The sequence below is a fragment of the Protopterus annectens genome, chromosome 2.part1, assembly GCF_019279795.1.
Source record: "Protopterus annectens isolate FY-2018-M chromosome 2.part1, PAN1.0, whole genome shotgun sequence".
NCBI classification, from domain to species: domain Eukaryota; kingdom Metazoa; phylum Chordata; order Ceratodontiformes; family Protopteridae; genus Protopterus; species Protopterus annectens.
In genome coordinates, this window is record NC_056729.1 from 1,968,303,830 (window position 1) to 1,968,321,282 (window position 17,453).

General features: G+C 39.7%; 1 protein-coding gene across 2 annotated transcripts in view; it reads right to left on the reverse strand.

Moving 5' to 3' along the window:
* The window catches only part of ERBIN (erbb2 interacting protein), a 3,184,408-nt gene that overhangs the window by 2,464,098 nt on the left and 702,857 nt on the right, over window positions 1–17,453 (reverse strand). The window lies entirely within an intron of this gene.

The following is a 17,453-nucleotide window of genomic DNA, read 5'->3' on the forward strand; positions in this document are numbered from 1 at the left end:
GTAAGTGGCCGAGTCGGAGCCGAGGATCGGCTCCGAACCCATCCAGCAAGAATGAAGGCGAGATTGACAACTTAACATCGTTGGTTAAGAATAGACACAGGTTATACGACAATGATTTAACAGAGACATTTTAACCCATTTATAGAAAAATTAAAGGTAAGTTAGCATAATACAAATAGGAACTGCAATACGAAGTGAGAGAAAAGCAGACTTTTGGTATATATTTAGAGAGAAAGCCGGGGAGGGGATTGACAGAAGTAAGGAAGTGACTGAAAAAGGGACACACACAATAACAAAAAGAAAAAATATACTAACATTTTTTTTTCATTTACAAACATTATACATTTACATGCATGTTTTCTTTCTTTTCTTCTTTATAACAATCTTTCACACAAATATTATACATTGCTCAACTCCTACCTTCTCTTAAATCTCACTCCACCTCAGCATTATTCTGCATGTACTGTTTCCAGAGATTCAATTTATTTATATACAATTTACTCCTTTCCTTTTCTAAAGATCCCACTTCCAGTGGTTTAGATTCGGATTTCCATTTTCTAGTAAATGCTTTTTTCGACAGCCAAATGAGTAAGGCCTTACTATGTTTACGCAATTCAGTTAACAACAACAATAATAACTGGTAATAACAACAATGTTCCTATTTGTTAACCAGGGAGGCCACCTAGACACAAAGTCTATTTTTAGGAGTGACCCAGGAGCAATGCAATTGCCTACTGAAGGTTAAACAGTAGGCAAAATGAGGGCTGAGGAAATAAGACTTGTACCACAGGAACTACAGCGTGCATCCTTACACTCTGTGATAACTGACAGAGCTAGTGCCCCAGCTCAGCAGAATCATTTCCTCAGTTACACCCATATTCTCCCAATTATTTCAGACAGAATACTCTATGGAGAATTTTTAAAAACTGCCAACTCATTACACTCCCAAAAACTTGTTCCCAGTTACCTCTTTCTTCCTCATCACACCTCTAACATTTGCAGTAAAATATCTGAAATCTGCTTGGGGTATAAAAACACCTATACAAACAATTCTAAGCAAAAATCCTGAACCTTCTGGACTTTGTTGCATACTTGGGAGCCACACATGCCCTCCCATTGCTTGCTTGTAAATTGTTTTTCCAGTCTCCCTTTCCTATCTTTTCTAACCTCCTGTGATTAATTCATATAGTTATTTAATATTTTATACGCCCTAATTATCCATTTTTAATGGAGTTTCTTTTCTAGATTAGACTAAAAAAGTCTAACAGAGCAGGTCTTTTACTCAGGACTCCCCTATCTCTTTCTCTTTGCCTATACTCCGATTATCACTCCATGCATAGGGAAGGCAGTCTCTAACCTGCTCTCTAAGCTTTGTATTAGCCTCATGACAGTCTACTAACTTTTCCTCCCTAGTTATTTGCTCCCAATACCTTGTTTCTTTGCCAGTTTTCTCCAGTAAATTCCAATGAACAATTCCAGCCCCCCTCTTGCTATTTAATGCACACCTACTTGAAATCATCCATATTACAAAATCTCCATTCTTCATTCTTGTGTTGGCTTAGTTCTTAGAACACTTTTTGCAACTTTATATCATATGCTATATGGCAGTTATTACTCCCCTTAAGCATCTACATCCAAATTCCACTCTCCTTTTTTCTTGAACTCCCACATACGTCATCATCACTTCACCTTGAATTATAACTTTCTGCTTGTGTTATATAGGAGCATTAATTACTGCCCACAGCTTCTTCTCCGATTGACAAAAATATGCTTGACCTGAATATAAAACTAAATGGCTTAAACATTTTCACAGCTTGTACCAAACTATCCTGATCCAGACTATCCTGACCTTCCAGTTTCTCAGATTTTGTATCTGTTTAGACTCTTCCCATATATCCTTAGCTGCCATAACAAATGCCTTTTTAAATCCATACTCCTAAATACTTCATCTCATTGTGTGCCATAAATACAGGTATTGTTAAACCAATTTTTGTGTGGGTACATAATTTGCACTAGAGTCTACGTTTCATCTTCATTAATTTTATATCCCAAAAATAAACTGTCTCAATGTTCCAGAACACCAAAATGTTCTTTTCTGGATTTGTCAAGTACAAAATGGTATCATCGAAAAATAAAGCCAATTTTTCTTGATTACCACACCAATTATATCCCTGAATTTCTGAGTCCCTTATTCTATTTTATTTGCTTTATAGTTAGAGCCACTGACAGAAAGGAGAGAGGACACCCCTCGTCTGGCTCCTCTGTTCAAATGCAGCTTATCAGAGAGGAACCCTCTCACTTTAATTCTCGTCTCCCAGCTCTTACTATACCCCACTGTCACCACCAATAAACCTTATTATTATATCAGGGAATGTAAGTACTTCCATTTCCCTACTCATAAAATCACAGCTTACAAATCCGCATACTCACCAACAACAGTGTTTTCTTAGATTCTGCTGCCCTTGGGATCATTATTACTCTATTTTGTCAAATGTTTGCCTCTCCCCACAAAAAACAATGATCTACATCAATCAATTTTGGCAAAATCTTTGCCATTCTTTTAGGTAGCATGTAGACTTTGTGATCATGGTTTAAAATTGAAATGGGTATTATGAAGCTGGATCTGATGGGTCTTTACCTCTGTGGGTAATAAAGATCTTGGAATAAAGCTTTGGTTGCTGTATTTTTTTTTTTTACCTTCCAACTTCTAAACTTCCACAGGAATAATGTTCTGGAGAACTCCCTGCAGATTATACATCAACATTGTTATCTCATTTCATCCTATCTTAACAATTAGTTACCAGCTTTCCTCATCTAGGTAATCATGTACCATTTATTAAACATGCCAGAGAGGCATTTGTGCTTTAAAAGCTTTCCGCATCTAGGTAACCCTATACACATTTATTAAATGTGCTAAGTGACCTTTGTGTTCTAAAAGCTTTTCTGCATCGCTGCACATTTACTGCATACGTACTACTCAGTGTCACTATTCCTGAAGTAGCCTGCTGTTTCTTAAATTTGGAAATTTGCTGTTTGATGGGGTCTATTTCAAAGTACCAAGCAGCCAAACAGTTGAACCCAATATGGTTGAGACCATATGGTCGACAATTCAGTCAGCTGAACCATTTTGACTGAGATCATGGTAAAGTGGAGAGCAGAGCATTTGCCATTTTCCCTAATGTAGTGTGATGTCAGAGTTGGTATACATAATTAGTAGGTAGTAGGGGGGTGAAGGGGGGCCTTGCACCCTGCAAAAGCATTGTTTGCAATTTTCAATCAGTGTTGTTCACGGGTGTTTGGGTTCATGCTTTTTGAAGACAGAATGAATTCTCAGCCATATGGGTTTCGACAAATAAGCCATTCAAAATTTTGAAATAGACCCATTTGATGTTTTATGTAGATGAAACTTGTTCAGGCCATGCCTCCTGGTTTTAACAGAATTTCATTAAAAATCTGCACAGGAATATGCCTGACATTAAAGACTGACAAACTTGTTTTCAGGAGTATCCCTTGTTCAGTAAAACTTCATGAATGAATACACATTACACAAAGTGTACATGTGGATGGATATCAGTACTGAGCAACTGACATCTGTCTTTTTTTACTTACCTACCTTGAAACATTTTGTACATAGTATATGGCTCAAAAATTGTGCACCACTTTGTCAGAGAACTGTAAAATCTAATGCAGAGCTACCTTTGACAGACTGGCATCCTATCCAGAATAAGTATCTTTGCCTTGTGCCCACTAACTGCAAGGGGGTTGGCTCCAACACTCTCTTGCGGCTCTGAAACGGATAAAAGAGATGTCGAAAGAATAATTTAGAAAACTCTGCTTGCTTTCCATGTCAATTGTAGACTGCCAGATCATTAGCAGAGAAGTAGGTGGCATAAGAGCATAATGGTGTGCATTGCCACCTCACAGCAAGAGGTTCCTTAGTTTGGTTCTCAGCTGTGGTACTTCGTATGTTGAGTCTGTATGCCCTACTTGCTTTTGCATGGAATTTCTCTGGGTGCACCAGTTTCCTCCTCCATTACAAAGATGTGCAGTAAATGGATCAGGGATTCTAAATCATCTGAAGGTGTGTGTGCGTGTGCATATATGATAAGGGAAAAAAGACCTGGCAGCTTACATTGATTCCCCTTTGCCTTGTAAACTCTGCAAATGGCAATGGCTGTCCATAGGGTCACTCTGGAAGTCGGCTGTGACACGTAAGAATGAGAGATTAAGAAGTTTGCAACTATTAAAAAACTTGAATACTGCTATAATGTGTAAAAGGCAACTAGAACAGTAAGTTAACTTGCTTTTTAGCAGCAATTCCGTATTACAATACCTCATGATCATTCAAAGCCATGGTTGGAACACAACTCAGTCTAAAGACACAAGTCTACAAAGTATTTTATAACAGGGTACATTAGCAGGACTACCGCATCAGGTTAGTAAGGGAAGAATCAAGTGCAGAGAAAATCACTGATCCGTAAACTGGGTCTTTTCATTTTTAAATGGCCTAGAGATGGATAGAACCTGGTATTTACTTCAAGTTAAATAATGTATTAGTCTATGTTATACCATAATCAGTAATGTGAATCTGTCTTTTACAACAAAAGAAGAGCTGGTTCCTATCTGCAGCTTTCAGTTGGTAAAAGTCTTCTGGTGATCTTTACTTTTGACCAAGATTTATACTTTCCATTGACAAAAACCTTGTGAAATGTAAACATATTGCAGGTTACTGCAGTGACAACACTTTTGAAAAAACTGCAAATTAAAACCAAAAGTCTGTTGATCATTATTTTGCATTGTTCTTTGATATACAAATGCTTCTTCATCACATAAGCTACACTGCTCCAAGCAAAAAGATGTTACGTGAACAGGGAGTACATTAAAATCCTTTCAAAATGTGCCCATTTACTGCAGAATGTTAAATTTCTGGCACAGGAAAATTCAAAGGCTTGTAGAACATATGACATTTTAATGTATTCTGAAGATCAGATTAGTACTGTCTTATGACGGTGGTTTAATTTGCATTCTGCAATGAGCAAAAGTGGGTCATTATTGCTTCATTGTTCCATCTTTACTTGAAAAACCACTAAATTGCTAGAATTCAGCTGTGAATTGTGAAGACCTTCCAGTGATGTACTAGATAGAGAAAACTTTTTGTAGTGCATATTATACAGCTATATATATTTTTTAAGGAGAGTTCCTTGCTCTCAACTGTTCTCCCTGATTGAGACACATTCTTGATTTGTTCCTTGTAAAACGTGCATTTTTCAGGTAAATCACTGAGGTCTTCATTTACTTAAGTAATGAAAACAATGCGTAAAAAGGTCACAGAAAAAACAATTGGTTAAAAACAAAAAAAGAAAAACCTAGCAAAGCTAAACTTTACACTGTTGTTGTTTGTCTTTCGTTTTTTCCCAGTTAGGGGTCGCCATAGTGGAACTCCGGTCCGCTAATGACTGGCAGTATATTTTCACGAACGCCAAGGTGCCAGCTTGATGTCCAACCTTCAACGAAGGCACGCCCATTTACGCATGTCTTTCAAACGCCCACCCAACCGCGGGGAGGACATGCAGGCTCCACACAGAAGGCACTCCCCGCACTCCAGCCAAGAATCGAACGGGAGAACCTCTTGCTGTGAGGCAACAACGCTACCGCTGCACCAACAAGGATAACTTTACACTGTGTGATTCCTTAAACCTCTTGGGTCAGATGCAACACAGGATATATGCAAATTACCCCTTTAAGGATAGCAGGTGTTTCAGCTAAATGGCGATTCTGAATTTCCATGACTTTTTCTTTTACAATTGTTTTTTCTGTGTGTTGAGGTACCGCAGTGCAAAGTCTAGCTTTGCTAGGTTTTTGTTTGTGTTTTTAACCAATTGGTTTTTCTGTGTGACCTTTTTACATATTGTTTTAGTTTGTTATTTGGGATATTCTGTAGACACCCTAATGTTTACGGATATCAGTTGGGTACAACAACCCTGTGTTTCCAAAAGTCAAACACTCCTCTCATGCTGTGCTGATGATGCCTTAGGAAAGCAGAAACATGCATGTTGACAGCTAGAGAGGTTTGGCTTTACTGGCCTGAAATTGTCCATAAATAGACAAATAGACGTAAAAGTTAAAGAAAACGTCATGGACATTCAGAATTGCCATTTAGCTGGAACAACTTAAAGGGTAATTTGCATATATTCCATGTTGCCTCTGGCTCAAGAGGTAAATTCTAGCTTCACATAAGTAATGACAGAATCTGAGGTTCAGATTTAATGCCTTCAAGAAAATCATTTATAAAGATCTACATCTAAAATCTGGCCAGATTATGGGTTTTTGCCCTGATTATGTTGAGAGGTATGCGTGGGTCCTTGTGCATCTTACATTATGGTGATCCGAGTCCCCCAAACAAGACAGGCACACAATAGTTTAATGACAAAGTATTGCATGCTTCAGTAAGCTTAGGTCCATGGTATAATATTGTCTGCTTTCCTTGGTGCCCCTCTATCCAAGTGCAGCTGTGTGTCTAAATAATCTAAATATGGGTTTTATGTTCAGTTATGCTTTGTTTCTTAGGGGTGGCATCACCATTAACCACCAGGGAAGAACTTCGGCTGAAGTATTTTGTACCTCACAATTAATTGTGAGTAACCTTTATGGTTAGTGTAATTATAAAGGCAATGACATTTTTGTGCATTATCAGTTCCAAATTTAAGGCTGTATCAGTTGACAGCTCAAGGTATTCATACACACTGACTTGTTCTTTTGGTTGCATTTAAAGCTGCTTCCAAACAGTCTTACTGTGTGATTTTTTTTAATTTTAAGTATCAGTGTTGCTTTTAACATTAACTATTTGTTATAATTATTACAGCCTGAAATGTCACAGTTGTGAATCTAGTAAACAAAAGGAGTCTGTCATTTGAAGGAACAGGACACAAGAGTCACTTCTGTACAACAAACAGCATCCAGTGCTACCAAATCAAGTGTCATATACTAACTACCATGTTAAATGACCAGTCTCTTCTACATTGGCTTTCCCCTGCAATACTGCTGGCTTGTTTATATATATAAAAACACAGAACAAACACGTATGGGCTACAGTGATTGCTAACCAGCATTTCATCTGGTATGAAATGGCTAACCAATGAAGCAAATGTGAGAGTCCATTAACCACTATCTGTAGATTGTGTGTTTTATAACTGAATTTCTTCTGTTTTTAACTACTTTAACCTTACATGTTATGAGTCCATCTACATTTCTTAGGTGGCTCCCATATCCTAATAGGCCAAGCAAGTATCTATCACGTCTAGTGGAAACCATTCAAAAGTCCTCCAAAAAAAGAAGCATCAGGATTTGATCCATAGCACTGCAAAATTTCACAGATCTAATGGTAAGGCTGAAGTTGCTTAGGGCAACAGCTAGTCAGATGGCATCTCCCCCAATCTCCAGAAAAAATCCTTTGACTACACTCATTTCCAATAATAAAAACTATTTTGTCCAGGAAGAACAGAAACTATCAGTAACTGTTCTGACACAATCTAGCCTCAAAAATGACTCGGAGGAAAGGGTGAACTGAGCAACTCTCCTGGAAGTAGGCTTTTATATGATTTCTAGAACCCACCTGCCTCAAGACTATGGGTCTACATAAAGTTATACCCTTAGAAAATTGCAGTCCTACTTGTGACAGAAGGAAATGAAGGAGGTGCATACTATCGCTATAAAGTAAAAAGAACGTTATTCCTTCTCTTGATGCATTTTATATTATGTAAAGGTCTACAAAAGAGGGCCTCGCCTCCTGATATGGCCATCAAAAGTAGTCGGACATCTTGACAACCAAACCAGTAAGTCAAAGGGCTCAAAAGGCACTGACCCAATTTTGGTCTCCCAAAATCCAATGCATTAAAAAAACAATGGTTATGTACAGCTGCGTTTTAGATGTCAATAAGCAATTAATGCATGGCATCCTGCTCAACCAATTCATGAATGATGGAAGCTCCTCCATGGCCTAATCCACCTCAGAAAACAGCAAGTGCTCCACGTGAAACAGTATGTTTAGTGACCAGTAAGGTACAGTAGCAAAGGGAAAAAAAAATCCTCTTGCTAATTACATCCATAGCTTTGGACTGTTCATGGATAGTGTGCTCAGATGCTACTACTTTTGGGATCTGTCCAATGAAGACAAAATAAAATCTGCCTTTGGACCAGCTAAGATGTGAAAGCCACTTGGAGAGTGGTTGGAATAGGTGGTTAGCCATTTTAAATTATGAGTGGCCAGAATAAGCATGTTCCACATTGCAAAAATGTCATCCCTGATCACAAGCACAATAGAAGGAAACAGCTTTCTTGCGTCAAAGGCTACATTATGTTGAACAAAATGGTACTACTGACTAGTACTTGGCTAACTGCCCTTGTGGGCCATTTTAAGCCTAGCCAGTTACCCCATATTAGAATCAAACCCTGCACCTTGTGTCTGTAAAATAAACACGTTAACCATTCTGACAACCTCAAAGGCACAGAGTACATATATCATTATATATTACCCAATACTATACCCCTTTAATGATTTCACAGTTCTATTAGTATTTACAAATCAAGTAAGTTTGACAAAGATGTCCAGTACCATGTTTAAGGTGAAAACATGACAGACAAGGCATCATTGATACTTAATATATACCATCTAAAGCTACTCTAAAGTTTGTAAGGCCATACATGCAAAGATGGTGTGAGGATTTCTGGAATTGTAACCCAACCCCCCCCCCCCCGACAACTGTTACCACCCCTCTCCCTCCCAGGAATGGCGCACACTGTATTGTATTTTACAATTTATTATCACGACACTGTCGACAATGTAAGACTTCCACATTTCTGTAAAAATAATCAACTTTCAAAAAGGGCATGGAATTATATAGCTGTGGAGATGCACAGTGTGTTTATAAATTTACAAAAATGTAGAATTTTCATACTCTGCTTAATGTTTCCAACCATCCATCCATCCATCTTCATCCCCTATTCCCATTTTTCACATGGGGTCGGGGTGTCACTTCAGCAGTGACAATCATCTTGAGCCAAGGTTTACACTGCCTGGTGGCTAGCCCTGCCACAGTAGTTCATTTGTACCACACACTCGCATGCACACACTCTTACCTATGGCCAATTTTGAGTGTCCAATCCACCTACTGCATGTCTTTGGTATGTGGGAGGAAACCGGAGGAAACCCACATGACCGCAGGGAGGACATGCAGACTCTGCACAGAAGGCACCCCAGCCGAGAATCGAACCGGAGAGCCTTTTGCCATTCAAAATAAATTAGAAAAATCTTTTTGGAATCATGTGACTTACTGAAGAGAGTACAGATATTTCCTCAATGTCCTGGGCAAACTTCCCCTAGTCAGTTTGAATATCACCATGGGCCTTCCTGTGCTGGTCTAGTAGGACTAACCAGTCAAAGCATAAAATAAAAATAAAATAAATGCCACAACATGGCAAACAAATACGTCACAGATAGTTTATGCACTGCCACAAATTTTTTGAGACGGTAAATTAATTTTTTTCACCAAAATATTTTCAGTGGTTTTAGTTCAAGATAAAGCATGACAAAACTTGCGGCACATTAATTAACACCTTAACGGACATGATTTTGTGATGAATGCCATTGCTCTTTATACTTTTTAATAGCATTTAAGGTTTACGGTGGTACAGTGGTGCAGGAGACATTACTGCCCTGTATCTTTTGTATCTCTGCGTTCAGCAACTGACAGGGTTGCCTTATGTGAAGAGCCTCCACACCGTCTCTCCCTGTGTCTATGTGCTCAGTTTTCTTCGCATATCCAAAAGACATACAAAACCCAGCCTATCAGCAGTACTTTTAAAATGCTCATTTGTCTGCATGCAGTGTGTGTGTGTGTGTGTGTGTGTGTGTGTGTGTGTGTGTGTGTGTGTGTGTGTGTGTGTGTGTGTGCCTATGCACACATGCACTCTGATCCCAGATGACATCCTATTCTGGACTTGTTCTCTCTGCCCAATGCCTAACTCAGGGCACATACCAGGACAGACTCCACCTCCAACCAAATCCTGAATATGATGGAGAGTGTACTGGAGAAAGAATGAAGGAATTCATTTATGGCTCATAAGCTACTGACTGTTTGCTGCATAATTATGCTTGATTTTTAACTGAAAAACTTAGGACTCACCATTAACAGTATGCTGAAGACAAGACTCTTCTATATTAGCTGTGGAAATAGCTGAATGGCTAAAGCGGTTTCAGTGACTGAACATTTAAGAGAGGTGCCCATTTTAATCTCATTCTCTTTTTTTCATTTGCCTATCCCCAGGATATGGGCAGAAGGATTCATAGATGTGGACCATGGTGCATTCAGATGCTAGACAGATGCCTCTCTAATACTTAGTATTACTGACTTGGCTCATGAAGAGTATCATGCACATAACACACTAGTAGTAGTCTGCTGCTTTGAAAAAAATATACAGCATAATGAACATAATCATTATACCGTGCATTCCTACGGCACACAAAATGCTGATACAAGTATTACGCACTGAACATAATCAGTACGCCATATATTCCTAAAGTATACTGAATGCCATGACAGCATGACGCCTCTGTGCCCAGCAGCGTGAAACTGAACACAGCTCAAATGTCACTCTAGGTGTAAATGAGGCTGCACAGTGAAAAAATGATTTAATTCATCTGCTAAACAGGTAAAGCAACAAGGCACAAGCTTCTTTACAGGAGTGACAAGGGAGCAGTGTCCAGTTGTGACTTCCTCAGGGTTACACAGTAGGCAAATTACAACTTAATCAAACCCAGGATTACAGAATGAAGCTTATCAACTTATACCCATAATCTTCTGCATCAAAATGTTAGGCTACTTTGGGAATTGATATGTCTGTTTTTGCATGTTGTATATTTAGTTTTATTTTCTCTCCTCACTGGTTTGCTTTCTGCATTTTGACAGTGTGTGCATTAGGTTTTCAGTAAGCAGTTAAGAGACACTTTTACTGACTTTACGCCTGCTGAAGACCAGCTCAAAGAAGGTCACAAGTGACCTGAATTCACAAATGCAGGCCTATGGATAAGTCCACCTCCTGTAGTTTCAAGCAACTTGCCCAAATGTGTGTGCACAGCTGAGTTCCTACTACAGCATGAAAATGAAGCTCTGACCTCAAGGTCTGCAAACTGTACAGGCAAAGGCAAAAGCTGGAATGCATGTGCAGAAGGTCATACTCGCTGGCAGCCAGTTGTAGACTGGGGAGAACATACTGTAACAATCAGTATTTAGATGTAAAAAAAAGGCAATATTCATCAACAAGCTATACAGTGGTTGGTGAACTGGAAGGCCTTTACTGCCCTGAAATGAAACACAGCAGCACATTTGTTTTCCAGAAAAAGTTACCCTTATCAGACATTATATTCCCCTAGAAGCTCCCAAAGGGATTAACATTACACCAACTGTTCATCCACAATGCTACTGGTCTGAGTTTAAAGATTTTAACTTAGATGAGACCATATCAACAGTTTCCACTCTTCACTCCAATATCCACCTAAATCAAGAATGACCCACAAGGAAGAACTGGATATATTTTGAACAGCTGAGACAGTGCAAAGGATATAGGAACCCCCCCCCCCCCCGTACAAAGCCTTGCATTCCTTATCCAGCAACAAAGTGGAACAGTGTTGTAAGATATCCAGCTGCCATCTATTATGAGACTTGATGAGGAAAATCTCTCTTCTCCTGCAATGTTTGAGGAGGGTGTGCATCTTTTAAGAAAGAGTACCAGGAGCAACATGCCTCCAGGCTGCAGGGATAACAAACAAAATCAAGTTCCTTAAAGGGCATGATGCAAGACCCCCTACTATCCTCCCTTCTCAAATGGTCGCTAAGCCTCTTTAAGGAAATGCAGCAGAGTTGCCAATCAGTGCATAGAGGTAAACTAGAAGGTGTGGATGTCTTATTATAGTTACCTGCTGCAGAAGCAAGATCCTGAGACCTCTCTGAATCAATTTCTTAAATGGATACAGAGAGAATTGCAGAGATGTGCTTTATGCTACTTCCAACATGGCCAGTCTGTACTTACCTAGTACTTTAGTCAAAGGATTAATGGGAGGTAGGTGTTGAGAGGTTGCACAGAGAGAATCTATCATGGGGAGATCCACAACAAAACTGTCGGTCGCTCACAATAGAAATGCAAAGGGCTCAGATCTGCAATTAAACTCTATTCCAAAAGAATGGGCTCCTAAACTGTTAAATCCCACCAAGCAAAGAATATTCATACATTAATACCCCAGGGGGAACTGTAGGTTTATAGGCATCTCCTCAACTCTCACTGACAATATAACAACTCCTGGAAGGATGACAGGGGAGGAAACAAGACCCCCCCCCCCCCGAACACCCATGCAGCCTTTGCTAAGGTCTATTCTGAATAAACAGCCTAGTATACCACATACCCTAATATGGAAGGGATGGTATTCAAATCCTGGGACTTGGACCCCAAAGGTGACTGCCAAATGAATGCTTAATCTGCCACTTTTTTTTAACTTTATTATCTCATCACTTAAGATATAGGCAAATATACTGTTACAGTAAAGAAAACCATTATTTTTTTTACATTTAAATACAACATACATCACGTTTTTTCTTTGCTGAGGTCATCAGTCCAACATTACAAAAAGTTGGTAAATTCCTGCCTTCCCTTAAAACTCACTACTCCTGTATATTATTCTGCATGTATTTTTCCCACAATTTTCATTAACTTCTATGTAATTTGCTCCTACAATTTTCTAAAGATCCTTCTTCCAGTTCTTTTCTCTCTTTTATAATGTTCATTACCTCAAATACAGTACAGTTGGTGTTGACTCTGATTTCTAGTTTCTAGTAATTGCTTTTTGGGCAGCCAACAGAATTAAACTTAAGGCCTTACTATGTCTAGGCAATTCAGATCCTGTATCTCAGCTCAAAAAATAATTTCCTTAGTTGCAGCCATTTGCTCACCCAATATTTCTGACAGAATACTCAGTAGGAAATTTTTAAAATGTGCCATCTCATTACACTCCCAAAACATGTTCCCAGTTGCTTCTTTTTTCTTTAGCAAACCTCCAACATTTGCTGTCTGCCTGAGGAAAAAATCTTTGAAGTCTGCTTGGTGTGCAAAAATATCTATGCAAACACTTCCAAGCAAAAATCCTAAACCTTCTGCACTTGGTTATATACTTGACAGACATACATATGTCTTCCCACTGTTTTCTTGTAAATCCTTTTCCAGTCTCAATTTTTATATCATCTTTTGTTTAGACTCTTCAAACGTATCCTTAGCTGCCATAACAGAAGCCCTAATACTTTATCTTATGCACCCATAAATATGGGCGCTGCTAAACAAATTCATGTGTGGCTTTGCCAATGGCTCTAAATATAAAGCAAATAACGAAGGGGAAAGAGGACACGCATGCCTGGTTCCTCTGTTCAAAACGCAGCTCATCTTAGAAGCACACTCCAACTTTAATTCTTGCCTCAGATCCTTCATGACTCCTTCTAATTAACCTTATAGCATCAGGGAATGCAAGGTCAGAAGGAGCTGCATTGTGTCTTTGTGGACTTAGAGAAAGCATATGACAGGGTGCCTAGAGAGGAATTGTGGTACTGTATGAGGAAGTCGGGAGTGTCAGAGAAGTATGTAAGAGTGGTGCAGGATATGTAAAAGCGTAGTGTGACAGCGGTGAGGTCTGCGGTGGGAGTGACGGATGCGTTTAAGGTGGAGGAGGGATCATCATCAAGGATCAGCTCTTAGCCCTTTCTTATTTGCAATGGTGATGGACAGGTTGACAGACGAGATCAGACAGGAGTCTTCGTGGACTATGATGTTTGCAGATGACACTGTGATCTGTAGTGAGAGTACGGAACAGGTGGAGGAGACCCTGGAGAGGTGGAATATGCTCTAGAGAGAAGAGGAATGAAGGTCAGCAGGACTAAGACAGAATGTGTGTGTGTGAATGAGAGGGAGGATAGAGGAATGGTGAGGATGCAGGGAGTAGAGGTGGCGAAGGTGGATGAGTTTAAATACTTGGGATCAACAGTTCAGAGTAATGGGGAGTGTGAAAGAGTACAGGCAGGATGGAGTGGGTGGAGAAGAGTGTCAGGAGTGATTTGTGTGACAGACTAGTACCAGTAAGTGTGAAAGAGGAAGTCTACAAGAGGGTAGTGAGACCAGCTATGTTATATGGGTTGGAGACAGTTGTTGTGTCTTTCGGCTTTTCCAAGTTAGGGGTCGCCACAGCGGAACTCCGGTCTGCTAATGACTGGCAGTAGATTTTTACTTGCCGAGTTGCCAGCTCAGCTCTGATGCACAACCTTCAACGAAGGTACACCCATTCAAGCATGTCTCCACACAGAAGACGCTCTAGCTAAGAATCAAACAGGACAATGTCTAACTGTGAGGCGACAATGCTACCGCAGCACCACCACCATGGCAAGACAGTTGCAATGACAAAAAGGCAGGAGTCAGAGCTTGACATGGCAGAGCTGAAGATGTTAAGATTTGCACTGGATGTGACGAGGATGAACAGGATTAGGAATAAGTATATTAGAGGGTCAGCCCAGGTTTGGAGACAAAGCCAGAGAGGCAAGATTACATTGGTTTGGACATGTGCTGATGAGGGATGCAGAGTATATTAGGAAAAAGATGCTAAGGATGAAGCTGCCGGGTAACAGGAAAAGAGGAAGGCCTAAGATAAGGTTTACGGATGTGGCGAGAGAGGACATGTAGGTGGTTGGTGTGACACAGCAAGATGTAGAGGACAAAAGAAATGGAAACAGTTGACCCACTGTGGCGACCCCTAACGGGAGCAGCCAAAAGAAGAAGAAGAAGATAGTATTAGGGAATGCAAATGCTTCCCAATGCCATACTCATAAAATCCCAGCTTACTCTGTCAAATGCTTTCGCTGCATAAAGATCCACCCACCAACAACAGATGTATTTTCTTACATTCTGCTTCCCAATGGATCATCAATGTTCTATTAATATTGTCAAATGTTTGCCTCCCTTCCACAAAAAACATACTGACCTATACTTATCAATTTTGGAACCACCATTGCCATTCTTTTAGCTAGTGCAGACAAACATTTTATAACTGTGGTTTAAAATTGAAACGGGTCTACATAAAGCTGGGTCTAAAAGGTCTTTGCCATCTTAAGGTAACACAGCCACCAGAACTTTCTTCCAAGATATTGGTACTTCCCCTCCTTTTAAAGTGCTGTTGAACAAAATCTTCCAGATGTTTGTTACTTTCTTGCTGCCTAATTTCCAAACTTGCACAAGAATGCCATCTGTTCCTGGAGACTTTCCTGAAGATTTATTATACATTACTGTTTTCATCTAATCATCTCCTATCTTAACTGTTAGCTTTTGAGCCTTGTCTACCTCTAACCTGGCATAATTAAGTCTTCATTAAATATTTCCAATTGTACTCTATCTTGATTTATACATTTCTCTGCTTTATACAAATTTTAATAAAAACCTCTACACTATCTCTGGTTATTTTTCTTGTTAAAGGCTCTCTAATAAGTTTGGCAACAACCCTTTTGAAATGTACTGTTGCCCAAGTCATTGTGCTAAATGTTTTTGCACTCTGCAGATATCAAAAATAGTTGCTTAACTGCAATATTTGCAAACTCATGCATATTAAGCAGCCACTGCCTTATTTTCTTTTTAGCACTCTGCATTTGCTTCTTCTCTTGTTCTGTGAGATTCCTCTTAGTCTGCAATACTTTGTCATCCCCTCTAAGTAATTTCTATTACTCCTTAACCAATAATCTTTCTCTTATTTTGACCCTATTTTTAAACACCATTTTCATTTTATCCCAGTCACTTAGCTAAATCTATCTTTCCTAATAACTCTCAAATAAATTTCCACTACCCACTCCTTAAATTCCTCTCTTTTTAACAGGCAGGCAGGTAGGAAAGCACCAGTGTCTTATTTTTACTTCATTACCCTACCGTTTTAGCTTGGTTTTACTGGTGCATAATCAGAAATAGTTATCGGATGCGTGTCAGAGCTTCCAATTAAATGTACATGTTCCTTTGAAATGTAACTTCCATCTAATCTAGCTCAGTTATTGCAGCTTGGGGAATATGTAAATTCTGTCAGAGTTCCTACAACTGAATTCACATCTTCCATACCAAATAATTTCATAAATTTCTTCAGAAATCTACCATATTTTGTTATATTGTCCCTTCTAGGTCCCCTGATACATCCACACCATTGTAAATCAAATTCCAGGACATACCTATAAATGATATTCCCCACTGAAACCAGATTAGTATATTTACAGCCTATACTGCACTTTGAACTGCTGCTTCATTTTTTCCTGGTTATGTCTGCATTTTCTTCTGCACTTTGAAATTCTGTACTAGTGCATTATATAGCACAGGCTAGATTCAGACTTCCTGAACCGAGAATGTTTGGTATCACTGTGCAATAAATTAGCCATCTTACATTGAGAGGGCCTCCTCTGCACCCTTGTGCCAGAAATGTGTAGCTCAGGTTCCACCAGAGTTGGGGACTGCTGGAGAAAGGCTCAGTTTGGGGCTGTCCCATCGGTAATTTGTCTTAACACTGTTGAATTTCACCTGTATTTAAGCCTCACATTTGCGCGTAGCTGCACATCGCACAACAGGGGGTTATCACTACCCTGTACAGATGGAAACACCAGGAAACAAACTTTCCGTAGACGTATGTCAGTAGAACCCTTCCAAGTGTGTATTATCATGGAACTCATAAACAAAGATATTGGGAGCCTCCAGACACTGGACCCTACCCAATTCGGCTTTGTTAAGGGCAGATCTTGCCTCTTAAACCTAGTTGATTGCTTTGAAACAGTTACCAAAGCCATAGATGAGAGCAAGGTAGTCCACACAGCCCACCTGGACCTCACAAAAGCCTTCGACAATACCCCACTCGGGCATCATAAATAAGCTTACCAGCTTAAATATCAACCCCTATATCACAAGATGGGTTGCAAACTGGCTCAGAGATAGAACCCACATGGTCAGAATCGCAGGTGTCATGTCCGAATCCAAACCAGTTACAAGTGGCGTCCCACAGGGCTCAGTTCTGGGACCTCTCTTGTTCGGTATATACTTCTCTGAGGTTCAGGCTAACACAGGGGGATTATGGCTGAAAGTTCGCAGAGGACTGCAAACTGGGGGTCATAATCGAATCTCCAGCTGACACAAGCATCCTCCAAAAGGGTCTCACAGAGACGGATGCTTGGTGCCAGAGCCACAGCCTCAAGCTAAATGCTAAAAAGTGCATAGTCATCCCCTTTGGGAAAAACAAGGTGCTCACAAATTACCACATAGGTGGTAATCCATTAAGTACGGAAGTAGTAATTAGAGATTTGGGGACCAACGTAGATAGTAATCTCTCCTTTGATAATCAGGTTGCCAAAGTG